A 15,354-nucleotide genomic window follows, 5' to 3' on the forward strand; every position below is an offset into this window, starting at 1 on the left:
ACGAAGACTCAAAGATTCGAAGTGCTTTCTCCAAGCACCGCGCTCGAGACCAGAAGGGGCTGCTCCGTGACGCCTACACGTGCCCCACGGCTGCATCCCAGCTCTGTGCAGGCCGGTGCTGCCCGCGCTGCTCAGCCTGAGCCGGGGCAGAACCCGGTGTCACTGGCACGTGGGTAGCTCCGAAGGCTTTGCCTCCTCTTTCTGCCGCCATTCCGTCAGATTGCCCCTCCGCTGCCGTCTATCACACGGCAACAACACGCAACAGGATACTGGTGGAAAAGCTCAACCTCTGCTGCCGTCCCACCACCATCTGCCTCTGACACTATGGGCCGACACCATAAAATAGGAGGTGTTACTTTTGGAGCAGCCCTACATGTTGTCCGCTGATTCTTTGGCATAATGCAGCTGGGTTCATCTCTCCAACATATGTTCAACTTCGGGTGCCCACAGCATAACTGCTTAAATCTCCCTGAGGGTCTTCATAAATTCATGACAGTGCTGCAGAATTTATATTTCAGATTTCCTACTTGTGTTCATACATCCTCGTTAAAGGAGAACAAATGCAGGGACCGTGCAGGCATGCTGTGATAGCAGACAGGCAGGGCTTGTGCCTCTTGTCTTCCCAGCTCTCATTACCACGGAGAATTGCATTTTGCTCATGGTGATGTGAGCAACAATCTGCTGCGCTGACACAAAAATTTGCATTTTTGGAGCAATTCAACAACTTACATACCTGTATCTTAGGAAAACCTATGGGGCTGAGGCTCGAAAACTGAGAAAAGCCTAACTTGCTCCAGACCTCAGACCTGTGATTGTGGCTCAGTACAATGAGCTCTTCGGGCACTTGATCCAGAGGAAACAGTAGGGAGAGCTGTAAATGAGTCCCAGTGAGATGCCGTCAGCAGCTTCACGGTGTGAGGCCATTGCAGCCCTCCAGGCAGCAGGCTGCTGAGCACACTGAGAGCAGCAGACAAACAAAAGTTTGTCAGCCAGAAGCTGAGGAATTTTCTGGGTGAACCCCTGGGACGTCATTGTCAGCTTCTGTTGTTTGGATTTGATCAAAAACAAGCAGACAGGAGAAAGCCTGCATGCTGTCAGCCATCCCTGCACCACCAGAAGGCCATTCCACTGTCAGTGACACAGCCTGTTTGGCAGCAGCGGGGTTTGGGATTTCGCTTTTATTTGTTGGCAGTTTTGAAAAGCACAGGATTATCAGGGCCTTTGCGACATGCAGAAAAGCTCCTGCAGAGAAAACAACTTGTACCACTTTGATGTACACTTTGTGCCACTAATGACTGTTCAGGCCTGACAGCACCAGTGAGAAGTCTCCTCTGAAGTACCTGAGCTCTGACTCCCACCTTCACCTGGCACTGACTGCACTGTTGCATTCACATCTAACAACAGTGCTGAAGGAGAAGATTTACACTAACGCTCACAGTCTACAGAAATGCATCTCGAAGGAAGGACAGGTTGTGAGAGCAGTTCAGGCTCTGTTTTCATAGAAGGGACTAAAGCACAGGGACAGTCACTTGGAAGGTCTGTGCCAATGTGGAGAAACAGATCTGCACCTCTTGGTGCCAAATCCACATGTGTTTAGGTTTCCCTGTCAGATTGTCTTTGTCCAGTGACCACCAACGCAGTCCTGGTCACTATTATGGTCTGTCGTATCTTCAGGAACACCTTGCTTGCTACACCGCTTTGGAAGGACTGTTGGTTTGGGGGCACGTGTTTTGCCTGTCTTTATTCTTAAAGCTCATGGGAATGGGAAGTTGGAAGTCCATTCCCTCACCTTGCTCAGAAGACCCCGCTCTGTGCTGTTTTCCATGCATGCTGAGCCAGCCATGTGGGACCCAGCCTGCTCAGTGGAAACCATGCTGTCTTCTGAAGGTGCTGTGTGAGGCCCTGTATTGTTTTACCTTCTCTTCCAGGAGTCAGAGCACCCTGTCACGAACCAGAAAATGATTACTGGCTGTTTTTCGGGAGCTATTGTGGTGTGTAATATCTGCACTGAAATGCGTAGGAAGTGCTTGTGCTCGACTACTGCTTTTTATAGCAGCAAACGCCAATAGGTGCATCTCCCAGAGGCCTCTGCATGCCCTTTGATTAAGTAACAGGATTTTTGGCTGAGGGTGGAGCTATTTGACTGACACTATTTTATTTCCACAGCTTCATTCTCATATACAGTCCTGAAGTATTCTGGTTTTCTCCCAAGTGAAAACAGAAAATCTGACAACTAATTTCCCTTTGCATTGTACACAACCAGGACCAGGTAAATTCTCTGCTAAGAAACACTCCTGCCCGGCTGTATATTCCTCCTGAGATGTGACCAACCTGCATTAGCAGGGCTGCCACCCAGCACAGTGCCATTTACTGCTGCTAAGACAAGCCAGAGGCAATTATCTCTCCCAGAACAGAGATCGCCATCATGGAAGCATGCCTCACCTCATGTACTGCTTTGTATTCATTCTTTTAAATAATCATTCTCATTTAATTCTTCTTTTCAAACCTCCCTCCATCATCTGTAGGCATTACTATATCTCACACGTACTGTTCTTCACCACTTGATATTTTTTTTCACAATGCCAAACACTGTTTTAACTTACCCAGTTTTACAGACACAGAACTGCTGTGTCAAAATTTCCCCCTCATTTGTAACACTGTGATTTAGGACCTGACCATGGAGGCCATCTGCAGTGTAACTGGGTTGAACATCAGACACAGATCCTGAAGCAGAACATTTAATGCTTGTAGGCTGCAAGAGGCAGAACAGAAAGTGCAGCACATAGCATCAACATCCAAGAGATGGGCAGCTCAGAAAATATGCAGGAAAATCTTCTGTGTCCAAGCCAAACTCCATCTAGGTAGCATTCTGTCCTGAAATGGTTTGGATACTAATGTGACTGGCTTACAGGGTAGTTTCCTTCCAGCCTGCACCTAGATTTCCCTCTTGTAGGAAGGATGGTAAGGTACACCTGGGTCTAGCCAGGAAACACCTTTCACTCCCTCACTTCTGACATGATAACAATTCTACAGGGTCTGGCTACCTAAAAGTTGCCAAGATAATAATATTACAGACTCATTAAGGTGGCAAAGGACCTCCAAGATAATTGAGTCCAACTGTCCACCTACCAGCAGTATTGACCATTAAATTGTGGTCATAAGCATCACATCTCCATGGTTCTTGAACACCTTCAGGAATGGGGCAGAGCAAATTGTACAAACCTCTTTGTATTTCCCTTCTCTGTCAGATCTGGAAGTGTTTGCATGTTGCAGAGTGAAAATTGTGAGGTTATTTCAAGCACAGAAGGTGTTTCCCCTTTGTTGATACGCATGTTGGGCCAGCAGCAGAAGAGACAGCCCCTATTTAGAAGGTGTCAAAAATGCTACAAACAGTAGCTATCTGTGCAGTAACTGACAAATCTAGAGAAGACAGAGCTCTCCATATTTTACGTCCTTTTCATATACAAAAGCTTAAGAGACCACTACTTGGGATTTCTATACAATTTGCAGGAAGCATGATGGGAACAATCAAACTCCAGGCGTGGAGCCAATATGCCCCTGATTGTGACAGTGCGTGTGGATCGACTGCTGAAAACCTCATCTGTATGAAACAGGCTTCAGAGCTGACACTAAGAGCTCTTGGCTTGATTTGACTCATGATCTAACAGCAAGCAGAAACTGGAAGTTCTGCTGTTGCTTCTATCATGGTAGCGACAAAGGCTCGCACGTGTCTGAGCACTGACTGCAGACTGACAGCCCTCTCTCAGTTACTTATCATTTAAAAGACATAGTAAGAAAAAGGGTTAATACAGCTTATCTCTGTATCCGACTCACTAGTTTAGGTGCTATTTGCTCATTTTGGAGAGGTCAATAAGTTGGCTACAAAGCAGAATGCTGTTTTTCAAAACCACTCAAGAACAACAGATAGAGTGATTTCACGGATTGTGGTTTCACCATACTTTTATTGCCACCTGTGCCTGTATTTCAAGGCACACTGTCTGGTTTGCCACTGTGCACTATCATTCAGTAAATATCCGTGCCTGCAAATAAATTAATTCAGCCAAAGACGTGGCTCGAGGCAATTTTTGCAAACATTAGTTCCTGAAGTGTCATTCCAGATTCTGAAAAAGCTACAGGCCTTCAGAAAAATTTAACATCTGTGGGACATGGATTCTTCCTGCTGTGTTTTGTGTAGTACTAGGGTTTGCAATGGGTTTTGGTCTCAGCCAGGCCTGCTGTGATAGAAGCAAGAGAAAAAGTACTTGCAAAATGGGCATTTAGAAAGTTCCAGGCATGTCAAGAGAGTCCGTTTTCCCTCAAAATTAGCACAGCTGAAGATCTAATAATCCCAAATCAGTCAGGCACTGACTTCCCTGGGGTTATTCCTATTGATAAGCACCTGTGCTGAGTCAAATCATGAGGACAGTGCAAGAAAGAAAAAATCCCCTCTTCTCACGTTCAGCAAGGATTGGCTCCTGTAACCTGGCGTTTGGCAGCCCCCTGGGACTTGGAGCTGGAAAGAGATTTCCATATTGAAAATCCAAGGATCCGGTAATTCATGTTCCTCTGCAGCACTTACTACAAGCACATCAGCGTATCATCTTTTTTTGATACATCTGCCCTAACTTTTCTGGAGATTTAGTGTGTTCGTATCTAACCAGATCAAGATTTACAATGAGAATATTCTACCTCTAAATAAACTTCCCGGCATGGAAGAACCTGAAAGCCCTTGAGTCGGTTTTGAGATTCTTGGATTGCAGAAAAGTATTCTAATGGGTTCTTTTGCTGCACTGATATAGTGTGTAACTCCTACAATTAACTTGTCATTCTTTGAAGGCTGCAATTCTCCAAACTTGATGAGCCTATGATGATAATTATTGATCTGGAGAGGTTTTATTTCTGAAAAGTCACTTTATGCTGCCCTTCTCTCTGCCAGCCATTGAGCCACTGTAATGCAGTATCATCCCTCTGACAGTGCTTAAATAAAAGCAGACGAGTTATGATGCATGACAACTTCATGGAAGCTTCCCTGGGCTGTTCCCATTTGTATAACTAGAGGCCCAGATTTGCCAACTAAAGAAACAGTCAGGAATCAGTTTTATAACCTGAGGAATGTGTGGCATCTTCCTTCTTAGCTTTCTGAACTCTTTTGCTGATACTTCTGTATTACCAACTCATCCCATCTGATTTCAGATACTTTGTTTAGGCGCCAGCCAGTGATGTAGTCACTCTAGATTCCCTCGATCATCTCTGGAAGACAGAAAGACCTCTCCAGGCATTGCTTCCATCCACCTCAAATGCCAGCCATTGTCTGAGGGCACCATTCTCTCTCCATTGAATGCACATAAACCTTAGAGAGATAGTGCTCCTAATTCAGATATGTAAGGGGCCTACAGCCGAGTGGAAAGAGAAATCCCAATCCAAGTTTCCTGCTGTACTTTGAAGTGCTTTGAAAATGCCTAAGATGACTGAAGAAGCACAGAGAACAGGGGTTTGCTCATTCACCTTGAATCAAAATAATAACAATAATAATAATAATAATAATGGCTTATCTAAATAGTGACTGTTACTCTCACTGTAGGTCACCTCAAGTGATTGCATTGCTGAGGAGCAGGTGTTTCTCCAAAGTCTGCAGAGAGCTCTGTCAGCTGTTTGCTTGGAGGGGACAGAAGGACGGGGAATCATGTAGTGCTTACGTCAATACTGCACTGTCCTGCAACCACACTGAGCTCTGCCCAATACCCAAATGCTGCTAGTATGGTTAAAAAGCATATATACATTTAAAAATGCTGCTATCATTGCTGAGTTCTACTGCTAATTGACTTGCATGCTTCCCTTTTGTTTTTGTCCATGGATCCTCTGTGTGCCTTAATGCTCTCACCTCCATTCTCTGCTTTGAAGTCACGAGCAGATGCTGACAGGAAGAGCTTCAAATTAGGTGATCTACAGCGATGCTCTCTCCTTATCAGACAGCAACAAGTATACCCAACAATTTACTTACAGACTTGTCAGATGTATTTTATACATCATTTGTTAGAGGAATAAAATGCATCCTCTCCTCATTTAGTTGCAAGCATAGCAACTAAGCTATTACAGCACAGATGTCAGGTTTTGCAAATGGATCATTTCCAGTTTACTCCCATGCATTACCCTAATCAAAACTTCCAGCGTTCCAAGGAACCCTTTGCTTTCACACAAAGTGGAGGCAAAAATGATCCCAAGCTGAAATAGGAGGCCAATTTTGTCCTTGTGTCAAAAGACTGCCAGCTAGGGAAGAGCAAGATGTCTGGTTCCCAGTGTCACTCTTTACACCATGAAGCTGCAAAAACAACCCTCACTGCTGGGGTCATCTCTGCCAGCTCAGCTGAGAGGACTGGCAAGGAGTGAGATACACACTGAGGACAGTGGCCGATTATTTTCATGTTAGTAATACACTGAGCACGCTCAGTTTACCAGGGAAGAAGCAGAGCTTTCAAGGGGCTGGGTACACCCAAGGAGAATGCTCTTTTGATTTACATCTTCTAGCACTCTCGTCACATGCATAAGTGCTATGAAAGCAGCATGTCTGCGGATGATGGTTATTGCAGCTCAGAATACATTACTGATTTCTTTAAAAAGTCATTTTCACAGAGGAATTGATCAAATGTAACAAAGGCTGTCTTAGCTCACATGCACAGAGAACAGCTCTCGCTCTCAGGAACCGTCATAAGGTGAGATACAGTTGGTACAAGCCAGTAATACTTCAGAAATACGTGACACCACTTGTGGAAACATAACCCTCGGAGGCTATGCAGTCTACCAACATGCTATTCTCTGCAACTTGTCCTTACTTGCCATCGCCATGTTTGAAACTGTTTGCCTAAGTGGATAACTGTTCTGTTTTCAGATTTCGGTTTACTTTAAGACCTGCATCCACTTCAGGCTCCGCTTCTCCCAGCACCGCACACAGCCGCATCCCAAACAGCAGAGCCCACTGTCCGTCCCGGACCCTCAGTGTCTGTCAGTCCGTGTGCTGCAGCAGCCCAGAGGCAGCCAGCTGGCACTGGGGTGTGCAGCTGTGGGCACGGGGCTGTGAGTGCAGCTGGCCGCGGTCACAAGGCTCCAGGAACAGGCGCTGGATTGAACCAGGAATGGCGTGGCTGCAGCCGCTGTGTCTGCCACGAGGGTTTTGTTTGAGTCGTTCTTAAGCATGGCTGCTCTAGCTTTCTGTGTTGGCAGAGAGAGAGAAAAAAAAAAAAAGGGTGATGCTGAGGTCAGTCAGCTGGGGTTGAAGGAAAATGCAGGGGAAATTCCACACTACTGATCAGACTTGTACTACTAGGTCAGGCATCAAGAGTTTGTGTAGGTAGGTGTATCTGGGATTTTCTGGGTACTTCCAGAAAGTACAAGAGCTCAGGATACTCAGAATTTTTCGTTTAGTCCTTCTATTTCTTTTCAAACAGGATTGAAATCTATCAGAGATGTGTCAAAGCTGTGCCCTGTTTTTCCTCTAAGGTTTGCATTAATTGAGGGAAAAGGGATGACAGAAAGAATATCAGGCTTAATGGAGTTTGGAATAGCTTTATGTAGTCATTAAGCAGCATAAAATAATACATCTCCAATGGCAAGCATTGTCTCTATGGCCAAATGCAGGGCTCTGAAGGTCAAGGCAATGCAGAGAGCCGTGAATGGCATATTGTCTGTATCTGTGTGCATGACTTATTGTCACTGTGCTTACTGCCTCCCTTTTCTTAGTAAATTCAGTCAACGTACAGAGCTTTAATGGTTACTTCATCAATATGTGGTGCTACAGAATTGTCTTTATTTGCTGTATATTGCTGCTTATAAAAAGAAATGTCTCACGGGGATGCAGCAGATATTTGTAGAATTCTTTTTGCGACTAAATATTACTCTTTTAAGCTAAAAGATAAAGTGAAATAAATTAATCTTTTAATTTTAGACACCTGGCCTTTTCGTAAGTAGTCAGCCTTTAAATTCTGTCGTTTACTTGTGCTAAAAATGAAGATTTTATTAGAGATGAGCGGGGCTGAACAGTCACTGACAAACCTGACACACACCAATTTACTCCTGAGAAAGCAATTACTGTCTGTGAAACAAAGAGACGCCCAATGCAGCATTCAGTTTGTGGAAGTAAGGTGTTACTTTCATACCAAGACCAGTTTACAAATCCGTGCTCTTCAGAGAAAGAAACTAGCATAAAGAAAAACATAAAGAATGAAGAGTCAAGGAGAATATCCTGATAAACATACTCTGTCCAGCTGAGCAAGTTATGGGAGCGCCCAGCACTTGCACCACAGTGCTAGTCATGGAGCTGACACATTGGTTACTCACATGAAGCCTATATGGAAAAGCAGGAACATTCTTATCTTGAAAATATTACATTTTACTTGGTAGAATGAAGGTGCTCCTTAGATCCATGGCTATAGGAAGCACTTCTGTTCAGATTTTTACCATGTCTACTGGCTGATTCAGAAACTGGAATGAAAAATCCAGGGCACCACAATGACTTCAAATAGCTCTAGTTTAATGTGGTAGCTTAGCATCAAGCATGAGAAAAAGTAGGCAAAAACACTTCCTATATAAAGATATGCAATACGGCATTTTTACTGCATTAATGTCCTGTGGATCAGTCTCTGTGAAGTGCCACTGTGCTATGGAACATGAGCGAGTTCTATAATGTAGCTTAACTTCATCATAAATGTGTTTTCTGGACTTGAACAAATGCATGTTTAATGAGGGAGGAGGGACGATAGGGCTTGTCAATTTGCAGCATTGGGATAATGAAGAACAGCCATTTTGCAACAGAACAGTGAATTTGCAACATTGGGAAATGAATGGAGGTTCACTTCCCTGGGATCATTCAACAGAAAGATGGGGGTAATATGTTTACCCAATAACGGCTCTGTCTAGTGGATGTTTCTGCTGTAGTGGGCTTCAGATGTGGCCTTTAGGGAGACAGCTATCTATCAGAGCAGAAGTGTAGAACCATTATTTGATTTTTTTTGCAAATGGTGTTTCCTTCCATATAGCAGTAATGGCACTTTTTCCACTGGGAATTGCAGCTGATGTCAAGTGGACGATGTGCACCTATAGAAATGAACTAGTGGCTTGAGAAAAGAGCAAACTGTTTGTACAACAGTAGACAGACCAATGTCAAAGAGGTTCAAATACTCATCTTAAAGGATCAATGTACAAGAACATGGCAGCAGCTCTTGGCCTGCTGCCGTCCTTTGAACGCAGGCCTTAGTAGGACAAGCAGAGCTCAGCTCCCAGCCCCAGAGAAGGGAACTGAGATAGAGTGCTTTTTTCTCTGCATTTTAAGTCAGGCTCCAATCAGGATTTTAATCACATCTTTAGTGGAACTTCCAACCTATGGATAAGACCTCTCATTTGCTGATCACCTAGCCCTTGCACACTGAATGTGCCAGCCCATCAGTGCACACACCTGGAGCACTCCAGGGATCCAGCAGACATTGCCGGGTGCGGTAGCCGTGTCTGCAGTCAGACCTGGCATCTGTCTGTGACCGTGGATATCTGTCTCAGAAGGGCTTTCTTAGCACCAGAATGATTCCCAGAAGACAGACGAATGTGTCAGACGTCTGTGTGGCTTTCTGGTTTTCAGCCCTAGTGCTGGCTGCAGTGTCCTTGGCTGCACCTTTTATTTACGAATAACTTGTTCTGTCTATGCTGCCAATTGCTCCACATTCAAAACTGTCATAATAACATTCAGGGCCAGTGGTCATCTCCCTGTCTTTTGTAGTTCTCAGGAAGCTTGTTTTGATGGCAGCGTCACATCCTTAGAGCGTGCTTCCCTCGTCAAAGCAGAAATACAGATAAGAAAAAGATGTCCATGGGGATGTTAGCAGACTGTATGCTTGGAAGCGACGCAAAATAACTTGAAGCAGACTTAGAAAACGTTTAGTATTTACCATTGCAGTAAATAGCAAAGGAACAAGAATGAATTCATAGAATAATCTCAACAAGCTATAGATCCATCATTCTATCCTTACCCTTGTTTGCTTGGAGTTTCGAAACTTTGCACGGTATGTAAAAGTACAATAAAACATATTGCTCGTCCTTTAGGAGAGGCAATTATTCTGCTACTGGAGGAATGCCAGCTTTTGCTTTCCTCCCAGTCGGAGTTGCTTCAAGATGAAGCCACACTTGTCCTTTATTTTCCACCCCATGTTTCCATGGTAACAGCATGTAACCACTTTTGTAAATAGCAACTACCCAGTTAACTTCACACAACATTCAGCTACTTTGAACATTTTTTGCACGTTTTTAACCTCCTTCAAATGTCCCACTCCGTTTGCTTGGTTTTACTACCAGCACATTTAATTATTAGGGGATATTTCTGTTTACGTAATCTTCAGTGATGCAGCAGCACTGTATGTGTGTAAGTGTGCACTGTGTGTACGTGTCCAGGTGCACACACATACACACATCATTTACCTATGATGAACATTCTCTGGCACATTCCAATGTAAATCTTTATTTTACAATTTCTTATAACTGAGTTCCATTTCAGAAAATTCTCTTGTGCTGATAATTTGAAGTTTGAGCATTTTGTCACTTGTAGTCAGGTAGAAGAAAGCAATACTTTGTCTTCAAGGAGAAGATTCTTACAGCTATTTCACCAGCAAACACTGGGACATTTATTCTGTAGGGCACATGGGTCAATGCCTTGCTGTCACAGTCAAGACTTTTTGCTGTCCTACTCAACACATATTTGGCCAAGCTTTAATCCTCTGAAAAATTTCAGCTCTCACATTGCCTTGCTAAAATTCATAGTTTGAATTTGCTTACATTTCCATCTGCACAAAGCAGATTTAGTCCTTGAGGACTCCTACGTGCTGCCTAACTGCATGTGCTCCATCCCCAAGTGACAACAGCCCGCTGCTGTGGCTCTGCATGGCACATGATCACCCACTGCATTTGCTTGGGTCCAGTGTAGACTGGAGACAAGAAATGAAAGCAGAAACAGAGAGAAAGAAAAGGAAAAGGACTCTCCTGTGAGACTGTCACATGTAGTTAACATTAAACAGTTGCATAAAGGCTTTGTCGAGTAAGGATGTGCTGCATGGTTTTAACAAAGCCATTTCCCTACACCTCCCAAACTGCCTTGCAAAATAAATGACTCTTCTTCTTGTTGCCATCCATCCAGTCCAGCTTACACACGCAGAATACCGCTGAACGTGGAATTATAAATCAAGAATGTAGCTTTTGCTTGACCTGAGTAAGTAGTCAATATTGGAATCTTGTCAGTTGCTTTCCAATAGAAGAAGCAGAGAACAGAGTAGTGTGTTACTTTGATGTAGCCCTTGTGATTTACAAAGAATATGCAAAGGTCCATTTCTTTGGACAGAAGAAAAATTAAGCTTCATTCATATTATCTAGTCTCTTTCAGTTAGCCATTGGCCAGAAGAGTTCATCCTGGCGATGATCCCAAAACTAGTCCTGACAGCTTTCTTTGGATTCTCTGTCTTCCTGCTCTCCTGGACAGGCACACACAGAGCTTTCAAACACTATCAGCCTGCCTACTGCTGCAGTGGCACGTAGCTGTCTGTGAAATCCCTTTATCCATGCAGCATGGATTGCTGAGCATCACTGACTGTAGACTTCAGTTCAGGTGTTGGCTTTTTCACCATTCCATTTGATAAGCAAATGTAAAGTCTATTCTAGTTTCCACTGCCTATTCTATAAAGAAATGTATGTTTCCTACATTTATCCTGCATAAATGGCAACAGTTTATAACCACAGATTCCAGAACAGGGCAGGTTGATGACAGAGAATATTAATTGGCTTCTTCTTCCAAGTGTTTTTCCTTGTTCTCTCGATTCAGGCAAATAAAGGGCAACTGAAGACATTACTTTATAAAACTCTGTGGGAACTGTACTGGTACTAGTTTGTATGACAGTAAACATTTATCGGTAGTTTTGTAGTTAGTTTGCTTCCATTTAATGTTAAAGCAGTCTAATCAGCAGATGAAGGATTTCACCTAATAGGTTTATTTTCATTTGTGTAGTCGCAGAGTAGAATTGAGCAGTCTACAAGGCACTGACATTTACACACATTTCAAATTCTGTTTTGATTTCATTCTTGGCTTTCAGACATTTGATTTGGATCATTATCAAGTTGTTACTGTGTTTGCTGTTGTACACTTTTGTTCTCCAATACAATGGAAACAGCATTTAATCTGGTTATTTAATTACATATTTTAACTACTTTTACCATTTTATGCTTTGGAATTAAGAATGTTGAATTTCTGTTAAGAAAAATCATTGAGAGAAAGAGCTGAGGCAGAGCATACTTTGTGTATGCTAGGTATGCAGAAAATAGGCATGCAGTGAGGGAAAATACTCCTGATGCTCTTAAAACAGAATCAAAAATAATGGTTTTGCTCAGTAATACATTTTTCATTCCTGAATCTGAGCTAAAGCTGTGCTACAGCTGATGCCCACGTTCTGTTTTGGTTTTGTGTACCTGATGAATGTATCTGTGATGGGCCTGTGGTTCTGGAAAAGCATGTGTCCTATACATCAACCTCAAGAAATTAAATTCCCATTAAAAGAGAATGTGCCCACTGTTGAGAAAAGAGAACTGGGCAAAATGGCATGCTATATTTATGTGTTATGTGTGTCAGCAGGGTTGTAGCAGATGCTTGTAGAGAATCATAATATATTTGCACATTTCTTGGTTCAGCCATTGAGTTGTGTTTGGTACCCTAAGTATTTGATTAAAATAAAATTAAAAAAAAAACAAACAAACATAAATAAGATGTTTAATGATGAAGACAGTTCTAAGGTCTACAGAAATGGCATTCTGATCTTGTCGAATAATAAAAGGAAAAAATAAGGGGAGGACCATGAAAAGAGCTTCTGAATGGTGAAGAAAGGAGTGGAATGGAGGAAGTAAAAAAATGAGAAATGCTTATGAGTAATAGTATAATATTGCTGAAGGCAATCAAAACTGCCCCAAACCTACTTTTTAAATCAAGATATAACAACCTGTAGCAGGCAGTTCAGAACAACAAAACCATTGGCTCATGCTCCCCATCCCAGATAGGATGTGGAGAGAACCAGAAAGGTAAAAGTGTGAGAGCTCATGAGTTGACATAAAGACAGTTCACTTGGTAAAGTAAAATCTGTGCGCAAGCAAAGCACAACAAGGAGTCCATTTGTTACTTCCCATCAGCAGGCAAATGTTCAGCCATGCCCAGGAAACCAGGGTTCACCACACGTAACAGGGAAGACAGAATCACACAGAATCACACAGAATCACAGAATGGCCCGGCTTGGAAAGGGCCTCAAGGATCATGAATCTCCAACCCCCTGCCACAGGCAGGGCCACCAATCTCCCCATTTAATACCAGACCAGGTTGCCCAGGGCCCCATCCAGTCTGGCCTTGAACACCTCCAAGGATGGGGCATCTGGACAGCCTGTTCCAGCACCTCACCACTCTCATAGTAAAGAACTTCCCCCGAACAAACACCATCTCTCCAAATATCCCACCTTCCTCCTTTCCCCAGCTTTCATTACTTAACATGATGCCATATGGTTTGAGACATCCCTGTGGCCAGTCTGGGCCAGCTGTCCTGGCTGTGTCCCTCTCTTGCGTCTTGTGAACACCCAGCTCCTTGCTGGAAAGTCCTTGGTGCTACATAAGCACTGCTCTCATACAATGAAAACGAGTAAACCCAGGTGCAAGCAATTGTCACGTTAATGCAATAGCTTCTAGCGGCCACTGAGTGGCTATCCAAGGCAGCTCTCTTCAGGGCAAGTCCGTGTAGGTGCTGAAGGTACACGTTTCCCACAGCAGCACAAACAGTCGCAGATGAAACAGCACAGAAAATCTTTAGCAACACAGGATATCGGGGGGATGGTGATTATTTTTTTCTTTCAAAAATATGTAATATTCCACAAAACATGAGAATTAATTTCAAAGCAAATATTCTCTCTATATAGATGGCATTTTTTCCTGTACTGCCTTTACTATCACTTCCATGTAACTAAAACTCAAGTCCTCTCCAACGTATGTGTTGAAGTGCAGATTACATCTACAAATTGCTGGAGTATTAGCGTGGTTGCAGCAGTTATGAGCTCTCATTCCCCAAATAGGTCTCTCTCCTTTTGCCAAAACAAATCACACTCAAAGGAGAAGCACTGTGTTGTATGTAGTGCCCTACACCATCTTTTTCAGTTACCACTGCATTCACTCCTGTCTCAATATAATAAAGGTAGAGGTTTTTCTGCAATGTAGCCAAAATCAATGTAACAACTCTCTGTTCATTGCAGTGTACCTCTGTGACTAACCAGTGCCACTGCATTACTGGATGTTGTATTACAATAGGAGGGAGGCATGTGAGGATAATTAGAAAAGTGCAAGGTGTTCTGTCTGTCACAGATGTCAGCAATTTGCAATTCTGCTACATTATCACTTGTACATGTTAATACTGAAACCATGAGAGTGTAGGAGAAACATCAGCAGTGTTAAGAAGTCTTCATCTTTATTAGTTTTTAGAAATCATTTCCATCCTTTATACTTTTTTTCTTAAGCACACATACTGTTTGCATTTTATTGCTTGGCAGGAGTTATGCACCATAAAACCAATACATACCTACTACCCAAGAATAAAAATTGCACAAACCAGTCATTTGCCTATTCGTGCTGCCAGCGTGCAAGAACTTGCATTGCCACTTTGTCATCTGTTTTGTATCAGACTTTTTTCTTTTTTCAGCTAGAAAAATGAGAAGGGTTATACATTTTAGGCATACTTGTACTCTTAGGCATCTGGTAAGAATAGTAATGCCCATCAGCTTTTTATTAACAATGCCTAGTGAGGAAGCAGAGAGGGCTGTTAATCATATGGCATATCCCTAAGTGAAGGAAATGTAGCAAAACTACTTCTCTGAGATCAGTAGGTCTCCAAGGTGCCCTGCAACGTCAGGTAAACCCATGGGATGCCAGGCCCGCTTGTATGGGCTGCATATCGGCCAGAGCTCAACCCGTTGTAACTGGGCCTTTCTCAGAGAAAAAGCTGATGCAGTACCTGGTATTGTTCTCACTGCTGGCATGCAAGCAGCTGCTGGTTCGTTTGTAATGTTTGTCCCACCAGACTGCCAGAATACAGAGCTGCACAGAATGCTGCTGCAGTGCACAGTCACCAATTCTTGAACAGACACCTGATGCCCATTGGCCTCCTACCTGCTGTGCTTTGGTTTCGATCACCCTTTCCAGCAGCACAATGTTTCGTGTCCATATGCAACCCAGGATTAACTAAGAACTACATTCTCATGGCGGCAGCCCCATCTTTCCTGGCAGCATTAGTCATGATGTCTGCAAAGAGCCTC

This window comes from Lagopus leucura, unplaced genomic scaffold, assembly GCF_019238085.1.
Source record: "Lagopus leucura isolate 7727_CA_CO unplaced genomic scaffold, USGS_WTPT01 Super-Scaffold_100049, whole genome shotgun sequence".
Taxonomy (NCBI): Eukaryota; Metazoa; Chordata; class Aves; order Galliformes; family Phasianidae; genus Lagopus; species Lagopus leucura.